At 42.5% G+C, this 25,871-nt stretch overlaps 1 protein-coding gene across 2 annotated transcripts in view; it reads left to right on the top strand.

Annotated features, from left to right (window-relative positions):
* The first annotated feature begins 195 nt into the window (after positions 1–195).
* Positions 196–25,871, top strand: part of arvcfb (ARVCF delta catenin family member b) — a 159,148-nt gene continuing 133,472 nt past the window's right edge. For both annotated transcript variants that reach the window (XM_088935515.1, XM_088935517.1), the window contains exon 1: positions 196–1,051. The gene's annotated coding sequence lies outside the window, so the exon portion shown is untranslated. The remainder of the gene's footprint in view (positions 1,052–25,871) is intronic.

Raw genomic sequence — 25,871 nt, 5'->3', positions numbered from 1 at the left:
GAGTGACAGCAGCCGCCGCCAATGACAACGCGAGAAGCGGCCGAGCGCGTCGGAGTGACAGCACAGATCTGCCAATAGAAAGCGACATCAGGGTCTTGTTCCTCGAAGGCAGGCGGGGGTAAGGAGCGGGCTCTGCTCTTCATGTAGTTTTGGTTTGCTGGCTGTGTCGCGGACTGCGCAGGGGGTGTGTGTGTGTGCTGGTTTGTCAGTTTAGGGTTTTTATATGGGGGTGTTGTAGTGGACGGGGGGGGGAGAGAAAGGGAATTATACGGTCCTGACTGTTATTCTTCTTGTAACCCCATCAATCTTTTCTATTGGAAGGCTACAATCAGCGTGTTAGGATTCACTAGGACCACTTACCTTTTGGGGATATTTTTTAAGCAGCTGACGGAGGAGGGGGAGGAGGCAGAAAGACACCTGATTAGAGATCAATCTCTATCTCTTACTCTCGCAAAAATAAATAAAAGCCGAAGGAAGAGGACCTTTGATTTTGCATTAGATCTTGGCACGCCTGCAATCAATGTAATTATTAAAGCTTGCAGAAATTATCAAAGAAAAAAACTACCTGTAAAGGACCCGCGTGATTCATTTATTTTTGAAGGCAGTCGCTTAAACTGCATCGAAAAAAACGTTGTTTATTCAGGAGCAAGGCTTTAGATACGAAAAGGCAAATTATTTAATTTCCACTGGATTTATGACATATCCGACACTCTTAAAGAGCTGCATTCAATTTTAGTGATCCATTGTTTTTCGAACGGGATTGTTAGTTTTCTTTTTTTTTTTTGCTTTAGAAGTTGAGCGAAGTGCACCCGTTTGCGCATTTCCAGATTAGCTCCGGCGGGCTATTTGCTCAAAGGAGTCTTTTCCCGATCCAAGTGGTGAATGCCGAGCAGTGCGCTCGGTTATCGTGTGTGAGGTGTTATTTTTATATAAAAAAACACCGTGTTTTGGGGCGAAGTTAGCCTGCCAACAAAAAGGGATCCATCTACTGATCCGATTCGAGTACACTCCATCGTCTACGTGCTTGGAAAACTCCGAACCGAGAGAGGAGGTAGGAATATCCCCAAATTTTAAAAATGCAATCGCCTCTTTGTACGGTGATGATATGGGGGAATGTTTGTATTAAGAATGCGGGGAATTCGAGACCGAAACATGCAGAGTAAAGAAACAACAACCTTTTTCGTTATGTTGACAGTCGAAATGCTTTCCGATTGTCGTGTTTATTTGGAAGGTTTCGGCCAAGGAATGTGGGGACCGATCTGTTGCCCACTTTTGGGGAAATAATATGTTTGTTTTGTAGGTGGTGATGGATACAGTGTATGAAACATGCCGCTACAGCAGGTCTCATAGCGACTTCTTTTGCTTTCGCTGAGCAGTAGTTTAGTTTTGAAATCCACTCATGCATAAGGTAAACACAACAGTGGAATGTTAACATTGTTACTAGTAAAACCACCTGCTTGGTAAAAACGAAACTGTGCACTAAAATAGTTGCTGTAAATGTCGTGAGCTGAAGCCTAGAATCTTGCCCATACGTTTCCCGTGAAATGTTTTCTGGAAGAGGCAAATGGCATTTATTTTTTCTTTCCAAAGCCATTCTTGAGTGGTTATGAAGATGTACCTGAGCGGCCCTCGTTATCTGTGCTTGCGGTTGCACGCTTAGCTTGAACCCCAGGGGGTTTGGGGCTTAAGAGAATTGCACTCATAATAATTATTCACAGGGGGTCCGTCGGGGTTGTGTTTTGCAGCAAACTTACTTTCTGCTTCAATCTCACTGGTTCTCGTTTCTCTGTAGCGACCTGAAATGCATTTGGTGCTACAATTGGGAATCTGAGGGGGGAACGCTGGTACTGGAATGTCCTGAAAATGAGTTTTTATAGAAGTATCAGGAAAAAAAAGTAAGTTTTCTAAAAGTAACTGTGGACAGGAGGGTCTGAGCCACTTGAGAATCTTCAAGATTTGATGCAATAAACCGTTAGAACAGCGGGTTTTAAAACGCGTACAGTAAATGTAGCGTTTTGTCATCTACAGAACATAATTGAACCCGTATGATTTCGGTCCCTCGTTACGATTTCGGAACGAAATGTATTTTGTGTTTTAATATCACTTGACTAGATGTGGCTGAACTGTTAAAGGGCTTTGTTTGAAGTTCGACTTCAGTCGCGCTCAGATGCGAGTGTGAATGTTCTACGAAATCGAAATCTCTTTTTACAGTATTTCGCAAGCAGCCAAAATGCTGAAACGGTTTTTTTCCCCCTATCCCAGATTTTATTTGACACATTTTAATAAAATGTCGTTAATGCACGATGTGATGGAACTTGGATTTGAAGTTAAAAATCCTTCACTTAATAGTCCCACTCTAAATTTCGAAAGTGGAGCTAATTGCAGGCTCGTCGCTTGCTCTGACGGCAGGCAGGGTGTTGAATTCAGATGACATGACTTGTGGGTGAAAAAATAGATACTCTAGAAGGTCAATATAGATAACCATATAGTATGAATGAATAAAAATAGCTATTGAATCCAGTGACACGGTCAAACGCTGAATTCTGCTCCGCCCACGTGTGAATGAACGGTATGATGGTACCCACGACTTCACAAATCTTAATTTTAAAAGCCTAGAACACAAGCCTTTTAAAATAAGGAATACTTTATTGCTTTATATACAGCTCCTGCTGTCTGGCACTTGGAGTCATTATCAGTAATACTATCCAGCGACCTTATGAGGGGTCTTGGTGTATTAGTGAGCCAATGGCAAGACGGTTTTACACAGAGTCCGAGGATACTGAGATATTTATTTCAGTCTGAGGTTGTGCCTTATGTAAAATTTGGCGTTTTTATTTTTGCATGTCAGCTTGTTGTGAAAGGTGTTTGTGTTTTTGGTAGTAATAAATTCAAGATCCAAACCTCTTTATTTGCAAGATTAATTGAGGTGTTGATCTTTAGTTTTCAGCAGTGGTGTATCCAGGAAACGCTGACACGCCATCAGTGGCTTAGAACTGCTGAGGCTCTTATTCAGCAGCTATAGTTGGTAACGCTTGCTGAAGAAATGCTGTTTTTTTTTTTTTGAAGGGCATGTGTGTGGGTCTCATCTCATGTGCAATGAAATATATTTTGGTGCGATTTTTTTGGAAATGGGTTGCATATTAGTAACCTGGGCTGCGTTTTCGTGGCTCTAGGGTTCCTGGGTTAAATTCTGGATCATGGAACGTTCTGTGTGGAGTTTGCATGTTCCCCCCACATCAGTGTGGGTTTTCCCTGGGTGCTCCGACTTCGGCTTTTGTTCTGAAGACATGCAGATCAGGCTAATCGATGTCTCTAAATGTGCAGTTGACTTATGTGTGTCCATGTCACGTGATGTCTTGGTGATCTGTGCAGGATATACTCTTGTGTCCTTCACCTTTCAGATAGGCTTTGGGTTCAGCAGGAATAAGCTATTGTCTTATAATGGACGGACAGGATGATTTGGCCAGGCATATCACTCTGCAACTTACAACTGGCAACCCACTGAAGCCTGGTCAGCCTGGTCAGTACCTGGATGGGAGACCTGGGAAAAACTAAGGTTGCTGCTGGAAGAGGTGTTAGTAGGGCCAGCAGGGGGCGCTCACCCTGTGGTCCATGTGATTCATAATTCCCCAGTACAGTGACGGGGACACTATACTGTAAACAGGCGCCATCCTTTGGATGAGACGTAAAACCGAGGTCCTGACTCTCTGTGGTCATTAGAAATCCCAGGGCTTTTCTCGAAAAGAGTAGGGGTGTAACCCCGGCCTCCTGGCCAAATTTCCCATTGGCCCTTACCAATCATGGCCTCCTAATAATCCCAATCTATGAATTAGCTTCATCACTCTGCTCTCCTCACCATTGATAGCTGATGTGTGGGGAGAGTACTGGCGCACTCTGGCTGCTGTCACATCATCCAGGTGGGGCTGCACACTGGTGGTGGTGGAGGGGATCCCCATTACCTGTAAAGCGCTTTGAGTGGAGTGTCCAGAAAAGCGCTATATAAGTGTAAGCAATTATTATTATTATTTATTATTTGTCAATTTTGAGTTAGTTGCCGGAGAGACCTGATTCTGTGTACCAATAAAACTTTTGGGCTCATGTCTGAATTTTCCCCTTTCCTTCCTCATCCTCATTTCATCCTTGGTGTTTTGACTGTCGGGCTTGAGCTAGCAGCACAGTTGATGAAAAAACTGGAGTCTGTGTGATGGACTCAAAAGGCTGGCTGAACACACGTTAGAAAGCGTGCAGGTGGCCATGCCACAGTCAGATCGCCCAAGGGTTATCGGCAGACATTGTGATTCGGATCTCGCGAGGTTAAAAAACGTAGAATTAATGCTGCAGCAGCTTCTCTCTTTATTGTATCCAGAAATGTGGAGACTGAGAGCAGCATCAGATAAGAGATGAATTCAGAATCTGACTCTAAAGGTATAATCTCCTAACTGTAATGCCCCAGCACGAAATTTATTCATTAACCTTGGAGCGTCCTGTGTGCCTTTTACAATATAGCACAGGAAAGTAAGGTAGGAGGATTGACAGGCAGTGTTTAATATAAAAGAAGAGATTAGGGCTTAATTATTTTTGAAATCCTCAGGTCTGGCTTGGTGTTGCACGTGCGCAAGGCAGGTGTCATAAGACCTCAGATAAAAGGAACATGTTCCTGCACATGATATGTGACATAGGTGTGTTTTATAGGATATTAAAGGTAATGGGATGATTAATTGACTTCTTTACCCTCACTATTGGGATAACTAACACATGCCATACGTTGCTTGGTTGCTTTTTTTATTTCCTAATATTTTATTGTACTTTATTTTTGGAGGAAATGTATCATCATCTGACATGTCCCGTCCTTCGGATGAGACGTAAAACTGAGGTCCTGACTCTCTGTGGTCATTAAAAATCCCAGGGCGTTTCTCGAAAAGAGTAGGGGTGTAACCCCGGCGTCCTGGCCAAATTTCCCATTGGCCCTTACCAATCATGGCCTCCTAATAATCCCCATCTATGAATTGGCTTCATCACTCTGCTCTCCTCCCCACTGAGAGCTGATGTGTGGTGAGTGTTCTGGTGCACTATGGCTGCCGTTGCATCATCCAGGTGGGGCTGCACATTGGTGGTGGTGGAGGGGATCCCCATTACCTGTAAAGCACTGTAAAGGAGTGGAGTGTCCAGAAAAGCGCTATATAAGTGTAAGCAATTATTATTATTATTATTATTATTATTATGTACGGCTTTGTTTGGCATCACAGTCTTCTGTGTCTACAAAAAAGCTCTTTAAAAAACAAAATTGGCTCTCGGGGGTGTGCCAGAGTTAAAAGCACACCGCAGATGTGTAAAGTTGATCTCAATAAATCTTTACGGGGTTAATTTCAGGCGTCACTCCCATCAGCTGGGAGACGAGGCCGGCGTGATGCGATTTGAAAGTAGAGGGTTTTTTGTTTTGAGTTAAGGAGCAAAGAAAATGCGTTTCTGTAACTGTTGGGTGCACTGCTGTCAAAAAGTGTTTTTTCTCAGCCATAGTGTAAGTAGTGAAGGTGCCCAGAAAAACCCTGCATGATTTTTCTGCATGTACATAATGAACAATGCTACATGGGAGCAGATATTATGGAAGAAACCCTTAGTATTGAGTGGTAACGATGCTGTGAAGCAGTGGTTGTGTAGCTGACCACTGACTGTAGTGTCCTTTGGGCTTTGGAATGTTCCTTTAGAGCTGTACAGCAACTAAAGAAATACATTTAACACAGAGCCATTCAGCCTCAGCAGTATTATAAACCAATAGCTGGGATGTTTTTTCTTCCTTCTACTGCTGTATGATTTAAAATGCTAATATGCACTTATGAGTAATTGTGTAAGGATTGTATCCCTTCGCCACCACACATTTAGTTTTTGTCCGGGACTAGTACAGAGATAACTAACCCCTTATGTGCTGTACATTTTAAATGCAGCTCCCTCACCTCCGTCAGGTCACCTCTTGTAAGGAGATGCTTGAGTCGGTTCACCTACCCTCTGTGTTTTTCTAAGCAAAATCTTTTTCCGAAAAGAAATTTGGATTACACTCTAGAAGTTCAGCCGTCAACCCCTTTGATCCTGTTTTATGGATTGTATTTGTGCTGTAGCTGGTTAAATTTTTTTTACAAGTGTTGTGCAATGAGCACATGGGTTCTATTTTTTTTATTACGTTTAGCAAATGAAGCTTTCCTTGTTGTTCACAATGCACTGTAGGTTTATACATTCTTCTTCTATGTTCTTCATTATTTTACTATGTTAAGCTGTTTTTTCTGCATGATTTCTCATATTAAAGTGCTCACCGGCAGTACCAAGACCTTTCATTTTAAACTTTCACTGTTGGCTTGGTAATTGCTTAATGTTGCACACAGTGTCTAAACCAGCTCCACAGATGCCTTTTACAAATTGTGAGCAAGACTAGAACATTTTAAAAATGATTTGCTTTCCCTAATAATGATTATTATTTTTATTATTATTATAATATAACAATTATTATATTTATTATTACGATTTGCTAATAACAATTAATGATATAGTATATATAATGATATACTGTATATATACTTAGACCGATTGCAAGAAACACTGTGGATGAACTGTTGTTCCTAGATGTGAAAAAAGGTCACATACAAGAGGAGACTGTTGGGCCTATCTAGCTAATTAACTAGCTGTTTCCTGAAGGAAACCATAGTATGGGCTTCAATAACATGGCTGGATAGCTTGTTCCAGAATCCCTCAACCCATTCTTCTTGCAACTCATCTGTGATCAAGGTCCTGTAGTTAAGAACTAGAATCCATTCAGTATAAAGTTACTTATGGCAACTAATGTTATCATTTGTCTGATACGTTCTGTCTTATAACATCGTACCTGATGTTGCTTGCTCATTTAGTACTGTGATATTCTGTAGGTTTTATTGTCTTTCCTCAGAGTTCTCAAACTGACCTGGCAGATCAGCCTGTCAGGTCTTGGCTGTTTGGCGAACTTGGTGTTGTGGTGATTAAATCACATGGTTTCTCAGCTCGACTGCAATGGACAAACCTCTATCCTGTGAGGAAATACATGTTATGAAGTAAACTGCTATTTTTTTCAAGACGGGGTGACTTCTCCTCAGGCAAGTCTAGCTCTGACCTCTTGGAGGCATGAGAACCGGGTCCAGTGTGTCTGGAGTTGCAGTGTGTTTTGCATTTCCCTTTAAAGGGACTCTTGTATTAAAAATGTATTAAAGGGGTAATGCATTTCCTCTTCTGTGGAACAGATTGTAGAAATCTTTATTCCCACTCTTCATTTCTGTGAGCAAGGTCAGTTTCACTGACCTTGAAACCGAAGTATTTAATTCCAAAAGTATGTGGATGTGAAGTCTGTCTTGCTGAATATTTCATGCTGGCTATGTCTTTTCAGAACTGAACAGGGCAACATCCAAAACAGTTAAACTTCACTGTTGTCTCTCACCTTCAAGAATAGCAAAATTCTACTAACCTTCTTCTTTTATCATAAATACAAGACAGGTAAAGAACAGCTCTACCTGGACATATAGTATATGTGTATCCTGATACTGTACATACAGTATAACCCTTGTATGTTGCTTTGGAAACTTGGATTATTCTAATGCATGAAGAAAAACGTGCGTATGGACTGATATTCATTGTGTGTGTGTGTGTGTCCCTTAGAGAATTGTATTTTTTAGGATGGTCTGAGGTCAGTGTACAGACTGGGACACTATGAGTGAAAGGTCTGGGAAAAGCCTGGGAAGATGGATATTGTAAGGAAAGTGTTGCCATTTACAGTCTGTTATATACTGTTGATATTTGGTCCAATTTGCTTTGTCCAAATACCCTTCAGGTGGTTTAATGTGCATGCAGTGTTAAGCCATTATAATAAACAGGCTTTAGTCCAGTGTCTGGGAGCACTGCAACATGGCAGGTGGTGCTCCAGTGTCCTGGGTTTAATTCCACCCTCTGGCATCCTTCTGTGTGAAGTTTGCATGATTTTTTCAGGTTCCTCCACCCATCTGGTTGGGTTGGATTGGTCATGGTTTCTTTCTCCATAGCCCAGTGATGGACAGTTATCCCGGTTATGTTTCCTGGGACAGATTCCAACTTGTCTGAGACCATTCCCAGGTTAAGAGCCTTGCTGGCGATGGATGGATGTTTACATTGCTTGTCAAACCTTGTCACCTGCCCAGAGGGCGGTTAAAGGTCTTGCTTGCCCAGTCTGTTGAGGCTTCGGGATTCCTTAAGGAGCGGCCTATGTGTGAAATACCTTGCAGTAAAGGAGGCTTAGTGTGGAACAATACGACCGGAATTTTATATCGGTCAAGCAAGCGAGGTTCTTAAAAATGTCCTCATGGGCTTAAAAAGAAAATTCAAAATTGGACGGACGTGTGTTTTCTAATAATGCTGCTGCTTCTTCTCGGTTATAGATTAAGGCTGAAATTGTAAATCATTTTCTTTCTGAATTGTTCACTTTGGATGTGTTGTTTGTTTACTGGGGGAAAAAGATGTAGTTTAATTATCTAATTTTCCTTAGTGGTTAAAAGATGGAACGTGAATTTGTGTCGTACCGCTGAAAGTTAGTGTGCATTGTACCGGCGACTGCATGAAATCTGTTTTTGTCTGCGCAAAACGGGATTACCTTTGCCTCTTCCTGGAGGAAGTGATGCAGTCATGCAGCAATGTGTGAAGGGACTCCACAACAGACACCTGCTGCAGTGTCAGTTGGCGAGCCGCTAAAATACTGCGAGGGATATCTCCTGCATTTAAATCTGGCATATTGTGCAGCACCTGATGTAAATCACCTTTCCTCAAGAGGAAATAATTCTTTCCCCAGCCTAGAAAAAACAGAGCTACCACAGCATTATTTAGCTTTATAGTATCTCTCTGCCTGAGGTTAAATATAGAAATTGCCCGGGATTGTAAACCACCAAAGGATTTTACCCCGCATTTCCGAGCAGTCAGGAAATTAGTCTGGCGGGACTCAATATATTTATTTGTGTTTCTCCAGAAGCCCAACGCAGCCGACAAGTCTGAATGGAGCTGTTGAATAAACTTGCTGATTACTGCTCCTTTTAGAAGTTTGACCGGAAGGGAAGGACTTACAACGTGCTTATTACTGTGCAAAAGAGGATTTTCACTGAAGAGAATACCTCTAAATAGAATTTAACAATCCACTGGGCTCTACAGCTCAATACCTGTCCTCACTCCTCTTGTGGAATTTAAAGGAATGTAAATAGGATTTTTGGAAATACCATAACTGTGTGCTCAAATTAAAGATAAGAAATGATGAAGGTAAAGTTCCCCTTGTGGGGGCTGTGGAGTGGCTCAACCAGTAAACATGTCCCATAAGCTCAGGTTGAGTTCCAGGCTCAGGGGTTCGTGCCTGGGACACGTCACTAGCTGACTGTGACTGGGATTCCCTGCGTTGGCTGAGAGTGGGATTAGTCAGACGGCGTCTCATTGCGGTGTTGTAGCCACCTGGGTTCTTGCAGATGTGGGGTGTTGACCATAAGGGGACGTCCAGTAGCCTCTCGTCTGGTCAGCATTGATCGTCCGGTACAGTCTGCGGTATAGACGTGGGGCTTGGAGGTGGGCATGTTGGCTGAACTGAGCTGCACCTCCTCACCCTTCCCTGCGATCGTGGGGTTCCTGGGTCCGAGCTGAGATGTGAAAGACGCGCGTCTAAGACGCACTACTTCAGATGCAGCGGGTGCATCGCAGACGATTGTCGATTCCAAACTACCAAACCATCCAATCTGATGACCTTCAAATCTGGATATCTTGGGGATTTATTTAATTAGGTTTTATCCCTGCTTTACAGGGTTTATTTTTTTACAGGATTTTGCAGTTTATTTTCCAGACACTCTAAATGTAATATCTCTGTTGACCTCAAATGCCAGCGTATGATACTGTTTTCCCATGGCTTTCTGCAGCCTGACATCAGATGACATTGGTGCTAAGGCAAGTTTTAGACAGGTTTCTGGAGAATCTAATTTCTGAACAGCAAGGGGAAAAAAACATTTGTAGGAGTGACACAAATTGGTGGCGTTTTGCCTGTATTGACTTGTGGCTAATCATTTTTGGAGGGAGTATGAAAGATGTTGTATGAGCAGAATCCAAGCCCTGCATTTCTATTTTTCCAGGAGCGGGCAAAATGGGCCTTTCACAAGTGTTACCTTCACCCCTGTTCTGAGGGACAATGACTAAAAAGTGGGTATCTTATATCTTAATTTTGGGGCTTCTGAACAACTCAAGGACTGATGGGTCAATTCAGTTTTTCATGACTTCTGTAACCATCCCTGAACGTACTGCCAGGAACCTTAATAACGCTGTCAATGGAAAAATCATCAAGTGTTCTTGTTTTTCCAGGATTAGGAGAAGCTGATGAGGCTAGGATCCGTAATTTTCAGGCTGTTTTTCAGGGTTTGTGAGTACATTTCTATGTACAGATGTTGTCAGTGCTGTCCATATTGGATTTCTCCTCAGTAATGTGTGTTCTGGACCTCAGTTCTGTGTCCACTTACTCATTGCCTTGCTTTAGTTTTTTTTTTATAGTTTTGTGTCTTAATTTTAGGCTGGGAGAAAAATACCCTACTCACCAAGAGAAACCAACACATCTGTAAGCTTCGTTTATAGTGTATTGATTTTTTTGTTTCTCAAAAGTCAGGGGATTTAGTTATAGTAACTTATAGGTTGTTCAACAGTTCGCTTTAATGTTGAGTGCATTATTGTCTGCTTTGAACAATTTTGCTGCTATTGTCTTCAGTTATCTAAGAAATATTTCATTGGAAACTGCACACTACTGTCAGAACAAAGCCCAGACAAAACAACCCTGTCTTCAAGGTTTCTCTGTGTGGCTTACTTCTTGTGAACCCTGTACTGGATTGATAATGTCCTTGGAAAAGAATTGCTTAATTGTCATCGCTGCGACAGTGTCTGCGTGTGAACAGTACTGTGTAGGCTATTCAGATTCAGCTGGACTGGAGCAGCAGGAGCTGTGATCCAGAAGCACAGGGCAAAAGACCACTGGTGCTCTTCTCCAGCAGTGAAAGACCAATGTGATGGCCGATTTCAGCAATGATGTTTTGGTTTGGTTTTTCTATTCCAGCTGGGGAAACCAATGTGCTCTGCTTTCCCCTTTTTTGCTTTTCCCTTGTTTGATTATCTTTAACCCCCGTGCCCTGGTGCAGTCGCATCTGCAGAAGGTCTCCTGCTCATTCTAATCGCTGCTTGTTGGCTGACTTCCTGTCCCGGTGAAGGATGCAGTCTGTGATCTCACTATTTACTGTCGTTATCTTTCAATATGGCTTTCTGTCAGTCACTCAAGTCACTCAATTTTTTTAATGTTTTCTTTTCATGAATATATGTGATACTGGAAGGATTCCAGTGGTGTAAATCTGGAGTTGAAAGCACCCATGGGATTGAAATATCATTTAAATGGAAGATCTGCTAACTAATTAACTTTCGTGATGTTTGTCCTCATCTTATCCTGAATCTGACTTTTTAACTGCAAGCTTCGTCTGCATCTTGCTGACAAATGGGACTTCGACATGTGACATGTGAGAAAACAAGACTGTGGGTATCTTCGCCTGAAGTTATTGCAATAGACCCAGGGCCGTTTTATTGCAATTGTGGCTCAGTTTTCTGAATTGCTGTTCATCCTAAATCTTATGAGTTTAAATTCTGGCTCACACTTAGGATACCTATTTTCCTGTACCGTTCCGGACACCTTGATGCTAAATAAATGCTGCAAAGCTATTAAAAACTGTGTCATAGTGAGAAGTTTGGAAAAGACCTTCACGCTCATATTGGATGATATAGATCTATTCTTAATGTTCCTGCTGCGTTTCAAGATTTGATCTCTGTTGGCAACACTACAGGTCTTCCGGTTAATTAAGAGATGACTCATGATAAACCAGACCTGCTTTCTTTCTAAATTTCTAATTATTATAAAGATGGCTTTTTCTCACCACTTGTCATCGCCTAAAAAGTAATTGGTTTCAGTTAACACTTACGGTGCACAGCATGACCTTAACTCTTCAAGGCTGGGCTTTACTTAAGTCTCAGGGTAGTTATGTAAGGCTGTACATTGGGTATATTCTCCCATGTGTTAATATTGGTTCCTTAAAAAAGCCAATAAAAATATAAAGGATGCCAACCACCAATTAATGTCTCTTGCTGTTCTTTCAGCAATACTGGTGGTCCATATGATGATTGTTATTGGAGAGGAAAGACAGAGTCCAGGTATGTTTCAGGATAATAAACCTTTTATAGCTATGTAAATCAGGAAGCTATCCAGAGACAGTTACGAGTCAGTTGAGTATATTGTGGCACGCAGCTGTGTCGGAGCTTCATCCCGTTGTCTTGCTTGAAGTTGATGTTTGGAAAGTGACATAACCTCAGCCTGGTTTCCTTGGTGGGTGGGGGGGGCAATACCGATGGTTCCCTGTTGCTAGGGGGAACTGGTATTCGTCTCAGCAGCCCAAGAAAACGCAACAAAAATGTTTGAGAAAAGTCATTAGAGGATAGAGGTCATTACTCCAGGTTCAAGTGTAATTGAGGGGCTGTTTGAAATGTCCCTGTCCTCTGGTTTAATTTACCTGCTAGGCCGCTGGTCTTGGGCCTGCGGTGTGGGCCTCCTGGCCTGCCTGGTGTGTGGTAAAATTCTCTAGTCTTTATCGTCTTAATGAGATTTCATGTTTCAGCAGGGTGGCTTAATGACTACACACTCCTACCTGTGGAAGATATATGTTTACATGAAGTGTGGTGGGAGAGTGCAACTGAAACTAGCTCTCTTTGAAAATTTAGAACACTTTAATTGAAGTCCGAGTGCCTCGCCCATCTTGTGAGTGAACCTAAGGTGTAGCCTACGAATCAGTAAAGCTTGTGACTGGCATGACTGTGCCTCTTGCTGTTCTGCTGTTAGGGGAGACGACTCTGTCTCCACCACTGGATTCTGCTGGGGTCAAGTGAGGAGCTGTCTGTAAAGAAGCTATCAGGTGACAAATCAAAACGGTTTCCCTTCCTACTTCAAAACATGATGCCAGAAATCTAAGAGGTGCCCTGTCAGAGCATAAATGTTGGACATGGTGTGCCAGGGTTTCATCAGTGCTTGGCTTTGTCTTGGGCCTTGGGTTTCCTGTGCCGTACTGAGCAGATTTCAAGGAGCTGGGATACAGGGTTTTCCAGCACCTGTTGCCGGAGTCCTTGTGAGACCTGCTGTGTGGCTTTGGATGTTGCTGGGTTATTTGAGCTGGTGTGGATTAAAATGGACAGCAATGGGGGGTTTACACTGTGGCTTAGAGGCTTAGGCTAAGAACACAGTCCAAGTGGTTATCTAGTAACACAAAGTGTGTCATTTTCCAGTCCCACTGTAGGAAAGGTGTTTTGGCTAAATCTTTAATGACGTGTTTTAAACTATGTTAAATTAATATGGCAACATTTTGATAACCAGCAGCTATGTCACCCTGCAACTCACAGCTGGCAGCCCACTGAAGCTCAGCAGGTGTGAGCCTGGTCAATACCTGGATGGGAGACCTTTTGGGGAAAACTAAGGCTGCTGCTGAAAGAGGTGTTAATGGGACCAGTAGGGGCTGCTCTGTGGTCTGCGGTCTGTGTGGGTCCTAATGCCTCAGTATAGTGATGGGGACATTATACTATAAAAAGGTGCTGTCCTTCAGATGTGAAGCTAAACTGAGGTCCTGACTGTCTGAGCTCATAAAAAATCCCAGGGCGTTTCTCGAAAAGAGTAGGGGTGTTACCCTGGCGTCCTGGCCAAATTTCCCCCTAGACTTTACAAATCATGGCCTCCTAATAATCCCCATCTCTGAACTGGCTTCATCACACTGTTCTCCTCCCCACTGATAGCAGGTGTGTGGTGAGCATACTGGTACACTTTGGTTGCCGTTCCATCACCCAGGTGATTACATCCTGCTTTTTTCAAATCTAATACTTCTTTTTAAATAGTAATCAACCTTTATTTGTCTTTCAACGTTGTTTTTAATTTTTGTTCTAGTCTTTCCACCAAAAGGCATCTTATTGCTCCTCATAATCGTTGTGTCTGAGTAAGGAGCAGGAAGCTCTGTCGGCCTGTTCCTAGAGTCTGTGGCGCGGCGATCAGATTGATTTCCCCTACTGCAAAGCTATGCAGCACAGCAGAACACAGTGCTGCAGCAGTGCTGTGCTCTGGATATACACTGCGGAAGGGCACAACACCGAGTCAGATTCTGTTTCCAGTGGAATGTCTTAATTAACAGTTCTATTCTGTGTTCTGCACACTAGGCATTGTGCACACACAATGGCACGCTTACAATGAAGGGGTTCAGTTACAGTTCTTTCATGCGCGTTTGTTGCTGTATAAAGTAGCCTTTAAAAAAAGATTCAGAAATGAATAAGAGGACGGCATATAATGATGATAAGAGATTATAATTGAATACAAAACCATAATGAAATGCTTACATAACTGACTGCTGCTTATCTTTGTAATTCATTATATCGTGGAATGCATGCAATTTGTAAATTCGCAGATCTTCGGTTTTGAATTTTTTATTCTTTTTTTAAAATATTGCACTTAACCAGCAAAAATACAACAGTAAACACAGGACAGACCCGGCCATAACGGGGTTGATATGCCCATTGTTAACGACGGTGATTATCAATGGTTATCCAGGCTGACATACACAATATATGGTCATCTTAGTTAATACAGAAATCATTTCAATGGTACAAAGGAAAATACAAATGACAATAAAACATATTTAAAAATATATAGTGACTACTTCTGGGGTATACAGCTCCTATTAATAAAGCATACTAAATCAATTCACTTATTGCATTTTATGATGAGCCCTTCTTGACATTGAGACTGCTTACTTTGTGCAAACAAAATCAAAGTTAACATGCCTCTCAATACTCAACATTACTGAAATTGTTCAATTAGGGTCTGTGCTATATTTGCTTTAAGATGCTCTACAGACTCACTGCAAAATATTGCATTTAATGCTATAGTTGATAGAGCCTCTATCTAGCCTCTAGAGTTTCATTGAGTTTGTTATTGAGTTTTATTGATAGCCATATCATTAGAATAATCAAGGAAAATCCCAGCTTGCTTTTTCCTTGATGAAAAAAAAACTGCTCACTCCTGAGCTGAACATTTTTCATTGCTCAGTGTTTCACATATGACAATCTGATTAAAGATTTAAAAAACAGTCTGGAGAGCTTACTTTTAGCTTTCACCAGGTTTCCAAAGTTAAAGGTGAAGTTGAAGGGATCCTTTTGAGAATGGTTGTAAAAATAGCCAGAATGCTTGAATACCAGTTTGGAAGGTCAAATGAGCTTTTCTTCTGTGCTGCTGCCAACAGTACCACCTGAGCCTGGGTTGCGGAGGTTAAGAGAAGACTTCCTGTGTTTGTTTCAAGCCAGAGATGATGTTAGCCTGAGATGAAGTATTGTGCTACTAGATCTGGTGCTGTTTCCCTTTTGACAGCTTGCCAGAGTGCACCTTCGCATTCACCCCACCGTGGCTGTAGAGAACCACCTGGATGCTGAGCAGGCCTGGGGTCTGTCTCTTTGTGTTCCTCCTGCCCTCTTACTGACTTAATTGAATCAGTTCTTCGTTTTGTTGATCGCTAAATTAGCACTGTTTCCATGTCTTCACTCTTGAGTGCATTAAGATACTGATAAATGCTGAAGGACTGTGATTTGTTCAGGCTTTGGAGGAACAGTGATATAGAGATTTCTTCAGGGCAAAGACCAGTATGCAGAAATGCTACAAATTCTAAGCAAGGAAAACTGTGATGATGTTCTAGGTTTACAGCTCCTCCTTTTTGGTATTTCTCCCATCACAGTACACCTATTTAAAATGACTGTGAGCCAAAGCTGCCTGATGATAAATCATGCAAAAATTCGATAATATTGAAACAAGACTGGTTCTCCTTGACTGGTCTTGCAATATTGTCTCTTCACAAGTATATTTTTGCCGTGATGTCCAAGCGACTTGCTGGAAGTGTATTTCAGCCGTAAATATCTACGTCCTTGAAACTCCATTTCAGCATTTGGGATTTTGTGCCAAGACTCGATTACATGTTTTGCTCCTAATTACAGTTTAAAGGGAGATGTTACTTGAAAATAAAAGCTAAAGGAAACAAGCCCTATAGCATTTCTTCTGTCTGACATTCTGTTGTTCATACTGCTGTATTAAAGTATTCTGGCCATAAAGTGTCTCTGGCCTGCAGTGTTTAAGCCTTGTGCTGCTACTCTTTGTGGGAGAATGAGAACTACTGTACAGTCATCTGTGAACTGCATGATGCTGATGAGAGTGGTAGGGGAAAATGATATTGATCTTTAGCACAAATGTTAATTGGCAAATTCTTTCCTTTTCGCCTGCCACGAGTCTCTTCCAAGATAAAAACGCGTGCGTGGTGAGGTGGTAGCTGTGTGGGTGTAGAAACAGTCTCGGACTTCCTGCTGGGATTGTGCTGATGTTGTGCAGCTCTTGCTAGTCGAGAGAGGAAAGGATTGATCTCACTGTAGACGGAGGGGGCTGGAGTTGTGTGTGAAAGGGCCCAGGAGTTTGGGGTATTTAATAGATATGCACCTGCTTATCCACTTGACTGCAGGAATCTGCGCCCTCCTTCATGACTGTCATTACCTTTGTCATTACTCTACCTTGGATCACACTCCCCTCATTTCTCCAGGTTTATTTCTGTAATTATCTGCACATTGGCTAAGAGGGCAACCCTGCAAAGTCCCCTCATAATGTTAAACAATCATCCTGTGAGTAGAAGCGGTTGTGCTGTTCTAAGATCCATAACATATTCACAGCAGAACGTCCGTTCTGTTTCAGCCTTATGAACGTGGGTCAGAACAGGCAGTGACACTACTGTGCTTCTGAGCACATTTTAATTCCTTCAGAAGTGATGCCCCCGTCTCGCCCCGATGTTAACGTGGGTGCGTCAGATCGGTTTCCCAGGTGTCTCGTCGACAAGAAAACCAGCCCGTCATTGGCAGCTGTCAAAACCTTCCAAAAAAATGCCTGGGTTCGATTTGAGTTTTAGCTACCCCTGTGCTTTCCTTCGCGAGAGAGAGGGAGCATTCTCCCCACCCCCCTTCTCCAACCCTCCAGAAAAATAGCATTCGTTATCTGGCATCCTGGAGCTTTTATTACACCGACCCCTGACATGCCGATGAATAATGCAGTCGGCCTCTCAGAGATCGGTGTGCGGCGCTGTCACGGAAGCTAACTGTTGCTGCGATGCATTCCCTCGTGTGCCGACTCCTGGCATTCCCTCCCACACAGCCTGCCTCCGGGTTGTGAGCGAGCTGAGGAATGTCTGAGCTGGCTGCTCCGCGCTGGGCCAGAGCACAGCCCCCCCCCCTGCGTGAGCTCTCTGAAACCATGTCCCTCCGGTCAGCTCCTGCCATCGCCGAGATCGTATTCACATTTGCAGATTAGTGAACCCTGAGCGCTCGGTAATCCTTTCAGCTGCTGGGGAATGTCCTTGTATAGCTGATGCCATTTTTGGATTCCATGTTATTGTTTGTTTTTTTTTCAGGAAAACGAAAAGGCCATGTGAATGGCAGATCGACGTGCACCACCAGCTGTGGTTAGATATAAGGTTCTGGGGGAGGATTCAGTTTCTTTGGAGTTCGAATGATGTATTTGCTTAGAAAACGTGTCTAATAAAATCTCTACCTGCTCTTCCCTGTGGCTTGTTCTGTTGTGATCCTTTCCCTTTAAATGTTGTCGGAGATTCGGTGGCTTTGAAGAGATTACGTTCCGGAATCGGGTCAGACACAATAGGTTAATGTTGACGTTAAGTGAAAACCTTGGAGTTCCACTCTCCTGTTTTCGAGAGGAAGTTAAAATGTTTACCTTATTCTTTAAACATCCTGTGTTTGTATGCCAATGTTGGCTTTCTTTTTAGGAATGATAGAGAACCCCCCCTCCATCACCCGAGTTGAACTTCCTCGTTCATTCAGTTAGTTAAGAGATTGCGGTCTCTGCTGATCTTGTATAAGGTCGGTCCATTATTTCATTAATGCAGACTGTTGCATATTTGTATAGTCTAAACCCTCTTAAACAAGTAACTTTGTAGTGCTTTTGGGTTTTAATGATTTTTTCCATGTTACATTTCTGTGCTTTTAAGAAAGAATCTTTGATAAAACTTGCATTGTATGCATTAAGTTTTTTTTAAAAGAGAATTTGGCTCTTTCTCCCATCTAATCCTAAAGTCATTTTTGAAAGACATTAAGCACTGTTTCAGGCGTGTGTTTTCTCAGTGTCGGGGGGCTGCTGTAGTGCCACTGGATGCTGTATTAAGGCTTTAATGTGCTTAATGAGTTATACACAATGAATATACATTATGCACATTAAAGCATAACATTTCTATATTTATATACCTAATGTGTGCAGTGTCCGTGTTTCTGTTGAAGATGCAATGAGTCTATTGCGGTGATGCTAATCCCAAGGAACCTCTATGACATTAAATTGTCCAGTGACAGGGTATTGTTTTTTTGGAGTTATTTAGCTCACCCCTGCCTGAGGAGGTGCTGTGTGGCTTGGGGCTGGACAGTGTTAGAGAGCTGGCAGGGGGGACGGTCTGCGCTGGACCTCAAATGTTTCCTCCCCCCCGGCTTCCCTTCCCTTCAGGATGCAATTAGTAACATTTCCAAATGCTTTTTTATTCCTGCTTTTTAATACTCGCAGAGCGGACTGAAAAATAATTACCCTCGACGACAACTGGTCTGACCTCAATTACCTCCACTGGCCCTGCAACACATAGAGGGTGATGGAAGAAAACCCTTTACTGTGCGTTTGCAGAGGAAGAGACTCGGAGATGTAAAGCTAATTAAGGCATTTCCTGGGAACTTCACTGAAAATCCTTCTTTAAGAGCTGTCGCAGGGCAGTGAATGCTTGCTAGTTTTTTTTCTTGCTTTCCGCCTATTGACCCACAAGCCTGGTTAATTGTTTTAGTGCCCATTAACAAAAGTGGGCATCTGCCAGCAGCCATATCACTCTGCATCTCACCTCTGGCAGCCCACTGAAGCTCAGCAGGTGTGAGCCTGGCCGGTACCTGGATGGGAGACCTCCTGGGAAAGCTAAGGCTGCTGCTGGAAGAGGTGTTAATGGGGCCAGTAAGGGGCGCTCACCCTGCAGTCTGTGTGGGTCCTAATGCCCCAGTATGGTGACGGGGACACTGTACTGTAAAAAGGCTCTGTCCTTCGGGTGAGACATAAAACCAAGGTCCTGACTCTCTGTGGTCATTATAAATCCCAGGATGTTTCTTGAAAAGAGTAGGGGTGTAACCCTGGCGTCCTGGCCAAATTTCCCATTGGCCCTTACCAATCATGGCCTCCTAATAATCCTCATCTCTGAACTGGCTTCATCACTCTGCTCTCCTCCCCACTGAGAGCTGGTGTGTGGGGAGCGTACTGGCGCACTCTGGCTGCCGTCTCATCATCCAGGTGGGGCTGCACACTGGTGGTGGTGGAGGGGATCCCCAGTACCTGTAAAGCGCTTTGAATGGACTGTCCAGAACAGCGCTGTATAAGTGTAAGGAATTACTACTGTCTGGGTGGCTGCAGCGGCTGTTATGTTTGCCAGCGTCCAGTGGTGGCGCTGGTGTTGCAGTTCTGTCCTGCACAGGTGTGATTGCTGAGCTGCGTCATTGCAACGGTGGCAGCTGCCGAGCTATTGACCGGTCACCCAGAGCTGCCATGTCCACAGAAGGGCCCACTTTCAGGCTTGTCTGAGGTCACATAGTACTGATTTAAAAATCTTCTTGTTCTAAACCTGTGGGGTTTTTTTCTTAGTGAAGTTGGGGAACAGTCTGAGCAGGCCCTCTTCCCTCTCCCCTGATCTGCTGGGGGACCTTTGTAATCTCCAGCCCCCATTAAAGCTGTTCAGTTCCGAGCAGCTGGGGAAGCCGGAGAGCGGGATGGAAGGAGTTTTAAAAGATGATCTGTTTTCTCCTGAGGAATGTGACGCTGCTAAACCCCACATGCTTCTTAGCTATGCTTTGATTTTTGAGGCAATTATGGTGGAGGCCTGGTGCTAAGGGGCAGGAACTGTTTTTAGGCATGCTAATGGCTTTCCTGTGATGGGGGGGATTTGAAAGGTTTGTACTTTCGTTGCTCAGAACACTCCAGTAAAGACCATGTGTCAGACTGTGAGACAGTGGGATTTTAATTTGGTCACCAGCTCACAATAGGTTTCCTGAGCAGATTTTACCGGTGACCGTAAACCTGCATCATTCTGCTGTTTTCTTATATTGTGTTGTACATCCCCTCCTATGCACCAAGATTATTTGTCGTGGAAGTCTGGAGGGATATTTTGGAAGTGCCTGCCTTTAGTTTATTTCTGCGTTTTGTTCAGTGGTGTGGTATCGTTGTCAATAAGTCATCTTTCGTGCTGTGATAATGTTTTAAGTGGAGCAACGAGATCCTTTCTTGCCCTTTTCTGCTGGTTTATACACAGAGTTGTGGGTTCGAACCAAGGGTGGGATGGTGCTGCTGTGTTCCTGAACCAACGTACTTTGTTCATTGTTCTAGCAAATGCCCTGCTGTTTAAATGGGTCTTCAGGTCGACATTGAAAATGAGAAATTGTTCACAACTGACTTATCTCCTTCAAGGATGAAATAAACACTTGCATCCGTTTTAGTTCGTCATCTTTGTAATGCATTTAAGATGACGCTGAATCTAAAAACCATTAAGGTACTGATGTCTGGGGGAATTTAACTCCTTCATAACAATGGCAGTGCATAAGTGTGCATGCACACGAGTCATCAAGCGTTTAACTTCAGCTGTCAAGTGCAGAGTTTTCTCTGATCTTCTGGTACAGTATGCATTGCATCCATCTTTGTATTAATAATCACCAACAAAATCTATTTAGCTGTATTCTGTGCTGTAGCTATATCCATGATCTACCTGTTACCTCTCAATTCTGTTAAATCATATACCATTCTTTAGGGAAATTTGGACGCATTTGTGCAGCTGTGCTTCTGTTGTGTGGACTATTGATGAGACTTGATAGTGCTTGCGAGTGAAGAGGCATGCAGTCAGATTTTCACAAATGACCTTGAACGATTGGGAATCATACACAGGGACCTTTTAATTAAGGAGATGTTATTGCAGTCCCCTAACCCTTGAGATCACTTTTTTTTCCCAGTAAGCAAAACACTTTGTATGCTTTTATAATGTACGCAAGTCCCAAGTGATGCTTTTGGTGCTTAGATGCAGAATGAACATGTTCTCTTGTATACTAGGGTAAGGGAATGCTGTCTGAATATTAATTCATTTTCCTTTGCTGGTTGGCATGCATTCTAATTGAAAGCAAGTCATTATTCCTACATTGTAAAAATGAGTGTGTTACTGTCGGGAGGGGAGGCTATAGAGACTTAAAAATCAGATTTACAGTGTCGGGAAAATAGTTCTACTGAAAAACATTGATATCTTACAATGTTTGACAAGATTTATTGTGAAATTAATTAAACTGCAATAAACTGAAGTGCTTTCTCATTGCTCAGTTTGCACTGTGGCACATTTTAAATTTATAGCAGCACAGCCCTTTAAATGATACCACGGGTGTTTCCGATCGGGTAGTTGATGAACCGTTTGCTGATCAATGCTATCCCTTCACTTAAATGTGTCTAGTAAGAGGTATGTTTACATGCTTTCCTCATTCAAAAAATGGGCTGCTGAGCCCTGACTGTTCTGTTCTGCAAGTAAATGTGGATTTATTTTTTTAAACTAAACGTTTTTCCCCTTTATTAGCCTGCTCTATATACAGATTGGTTTTGTTTTGTGGCGTTTCAGGTGCGGTGTGTGCATGCATATTTTTACTCGAGAGGAATTTTCACGTCTGTCCTGTTTGGCAAGATCCTTAATCATTCTTTCATCCAGAGATTTCATTTGTAAACCAGGCTGCAGCCTGATGGACATGTTGTGTAAATGAAAGCTCTTTTTAAGTAAAAAAAAAAACTAGGCAATTAGGCAGCTATTTTCCTCTGAATAACTGTTTATGCGGGCAGTTGGTATTTTTATTGGCTCATCATCATAATTGAGTAGAGATGGAAAAAAGCATCTACGATTGTACTTGCGTAACCTTGGAAACGTTAAGAAGGTAGAATGAATGGTTAGGCACAGCCATGACTTAACTATGGCTATATGTGCATTGCATGCATCTGCAGTTGTCTTTTTTTCATTGGTTTGAATTTACTTAATCTCCACCTCCTCTCTTATTAACCATTCCAGTTCATTAGGATTCTGGGGTTTGTTTAGATGCCTGTCCCAATGCTCGGAGAGGATGGAATATGATGAACAAAGCTGCTGTCTGTAAATGCAGAGTGATAGTTTTCTCGCCGATGATGAAACATTTTCTTCTCCAAGCTTTGAGCTTCCACATTGATCCCGTCTGTCACGTTGTTCGGCAACATGTAGAGTTTTAGTTGCAGAAGTGTGGGAAGAGTTGGGTAACAGGAGAGTGTATGAGAAGCTGAGCTTGATGAAATGTTGTCAGTGGACTGACAGTATGTTCCTTTCTCCCTAGTTTGTGTTTGCAGATGGCCTGGAGGATTTGTGACCCTAGGGGTTCCAGTTAAAGTCGAGCAATGCGTTTCAAAAGTGGAATCTCTGGGAGGAGTCAATAATCTTTTCAAAACAGGTGTACCATTTCACCGGCTTCCTAGAAGTTTGGTATTGTGTACATGGAGAATTTCCTCCCTTCTTGCAAGCCATCTTGTGGTGTTAATTCCTGAATTCCAGAGCAGTGGCTGAACAGAGACATGCTGTACACCCTGTATACGCTGGAGACAGTGTCCTGTGGACACAATGTGCACAGAGCTTGGCATGGTCGGTGAATGTTCGGGGTTTTGGTAGCCTGTTAATGTCACCCTTGACCTTGAGGGACTTTCAGTTTTCTTTAGTTCCACCGTTAATCTCTGTCTCCAGTAGCCATGACTGCTGAGCAGCTCCAATCTTTATTACACTGAGGACAAAAATCCATTAGTGCCTATTAGGATGTGCTAAGCTTGGCTCCATCTGTTACACTCCTTAATTAAATTGCCCTGCCCAGATATATGTTGTTTTGTGTTTTCTTTCTGCCAAAGCATTTTTTTTTCTTTTTATGAGAGACATAACCATAAAAAGCAGTTAAAACAACATTTAGTTGACATTCTAAACAAGCGACTAGGAAGCACAATAAAATCAGGCTCCTTCATATAGTCTGGGCCGGTCGAATGTGCAGATTTGCAAAAATTGTCCGTTTTAAATCCACAGGACAGTGCAATATGTTGAATGCTTATGCATGATTAAAAGCAGGGTTGGTTTTTTTAATTTTGAACTTGAGTGCTTTTTACAGTAGCCATTGAGACTTGAGGTGCAAAGGCTCTGCTGGTACAGACTGGCTGTCGTGTGTCATCTCGGTGGGTTCTGCCAATATTTCATCTCTGGGTGAAGTGGGTCTCTTATTTTCTTCAGGATGAGAAGTGCTACAGTATATGCAGTAAATGAGTAAAGTGAGGTGTAATTTAAAGACATAAACGAGTATTATTATAACACTTAGTCTAGACCTCAATATTGATTTAAGGGTTATGAAGCAGTGAAGCTTTGGTTTGGTATCAGACATCAGATTTATTCTCTCCCATGTGTGTGAAGAGTTGGGGCACCTCCATTAACAATCACTGAAGGGCAGCCCTCTTTATTTAGCTTGGTTTAGTTTGTAAACTGGCATTCTTGATTGTTTTTTTTGTTTGTTTTTTAAGGGATTGTGTGACTATAAATGGAATACCAACAGGGCGCGCTTGAGAAATCATCTGAGATTTTTTTAAAAGCAATATTAGAAGGGTGGTGGTTAAAATAAGTAGGTGCAATGTGTTGGGACTGGGTTATGCAGCAGGGAGCTCACTGAGGTCACTGTAGGGATGTCCTACAGCAGCTTCTCACCTGCCAGTGGGGCGTCCTGGATGCTGTCTTCAAATGTCTGGATTATCTGAATTGTTAAGTAAAAAGAGAACTAGTTGAAATGGGTCATAAATGCAAATGTTAAATTTGAATTTGTCTGTTTATGAAATAATATCTCCCTTGTCCTTTTATGATTAGTTGACATTTTATTGAATTTTCTCGTGTTAAAACTGTCGTAATTGAACATTGCATATTTGCCGGACTGTTGTTCAAGCCTGTATTATTGATTCAGTGGGCGATGAGCAAGATGAATGAGGTCTTTCTTGTCTGAAAACGTTTAAACCTCTTAAATGGGTTTTGACAGGCTGTTTTGACGCGTTCGCAACGGGGAAGTGCACGTCGAATTTTACAATAACACAGCGCTCGCGGGAGTCAATGAAAATTATGTACGGATAGCTGCACCCATCCCAGACTCTCTAATAATCAAGTCTGTGCTGTGGTTCAATCAAGACGGTCTGTTTTAGCATCTTTCCAAGTCAGTCTGTGAGCCAGAACAATTAACTCCTGCCTCTGTCTTCAATGAGCAACAAAACGCTCCAGGAGCAACGAGTCTCTTCTGTGAGATTAGGCATCCTTTTCTAAACCTGTTTGGAATTTGCTTAGTTTGGCTTTTACTGTTCTATCTTCAGAAAATCCGTTTGAAACGATCCCTCTGGCTTGAGAGTAAAACTCGTGTTGGCGAGTCTTGACATCCCTTCACTGACCTGCTAAGTGACTTTAAAGTCCGGATGATGAATTGTCTTCCAGCAACCATGACTTATCAAAGCCTACTCAACATAAACAGATTTTTTTTTCCTGGCAAGCGTGGCCTTAAATGAACAGTCAGCCTATATTTTTAATTTTAATTACTTTTCTTTCCCCAAACCATTTTTTTTAGCTGCTCGTTCCTGCCTTTGAAGGTTACTTGTATTCTGGACGTAGACGGGCAAGAAATTGTTTGTCATGGGAGGCTCTCCAGCGGGGGTAACTGTGGCATCTCTGCTAATTACTTTATCTTGTCTGTTTTACTAAAGGATCTCCTGAATTCTTCCTTCTTAAGGGACTGGAACCCTCCAGAGAATACGCAAGCCCTCTGAAATTGAGCTCCAGCTTAAACATCCAGTGCTGAAACCTAGCATGTAATTTTGATTTTTGCTTAATTTCATTTGAATCCTATGGTGTCACTAATTTCCCCAGACTCTTTGCAGGCCAATGGGGAGTCTGCAAACATACAGGGGCGTGTGAGCGAATATATATTGGATATCTGCATCACTGCTTTTGCAAAGAGGTGCCATACAGTTATTGTCTGCTGTTGAGTTTACTTGTTTCTCCTTGTTAGAACAGTTTTAGCCAAAGCTTGAGGGGTTTAGGGTGATGAGGGAGACTGTGAAACTTAATTTTCCATATTACCACTGTCCCTCCTTGATGTCCTCTCTCTCGGGCCCTCCAGCCTGTTACAGCAGTGAACACACAATTAGTACTGGAACACAATGGCATTCCTTCTCTACTGGTGCTGAGGAGAATATTTTGCAGCAACGCCAGCAATTTTCTTCCAAGTGACTCCTGCCTCTGAGCTGTAGGGCTGTGTGCAATTAATCCTGTTCCTAAACTGTGCTAATTATACTGAGATGGAGGCTGTCCAAATGCTCTTAAAGTACAACATATGTGGAATAAAATCAACTGAATATTCAGTGTCTGAAAGCAATGGACTGGGACACTGTGGTGTAGGTTTAGTTTATGATTTTATGACTTGAGGTAAGGTGCTTCACCACTTTTTATTACTGTAGGTCCGTTTTAAAATGTGCTCACTGTATAAAACCAAGCAATCTGTTTTTTTGTAAACTTCTCCATTGAGTTGCTGACACGCTGGTCGGAATAAAACAAGGACTCCAGGTCAGGAAGTTACAAGCACTATGGGCTTCCATTAGGATCTCA

This window comes from Atractosteus spatula, chromosome 17 (genome assembly GCF_055471065.1).
Source record: "Atractosteus spatula isolate fAtrSpa1 chromosome 17, fAtrSpa1.hap1, whole genome shotgun sequence".
Taxonomy (NCBI): domain Eukaryota; kingdom Metazoa; phylum Chordata; class Actinopteri; order Semionotiformes; family Lepisosteidae; genus Atractosteus; species Atractosteus spatula.
This window is presented reverse-complemented; position numbering and strand designations above follow the sequence as displayed.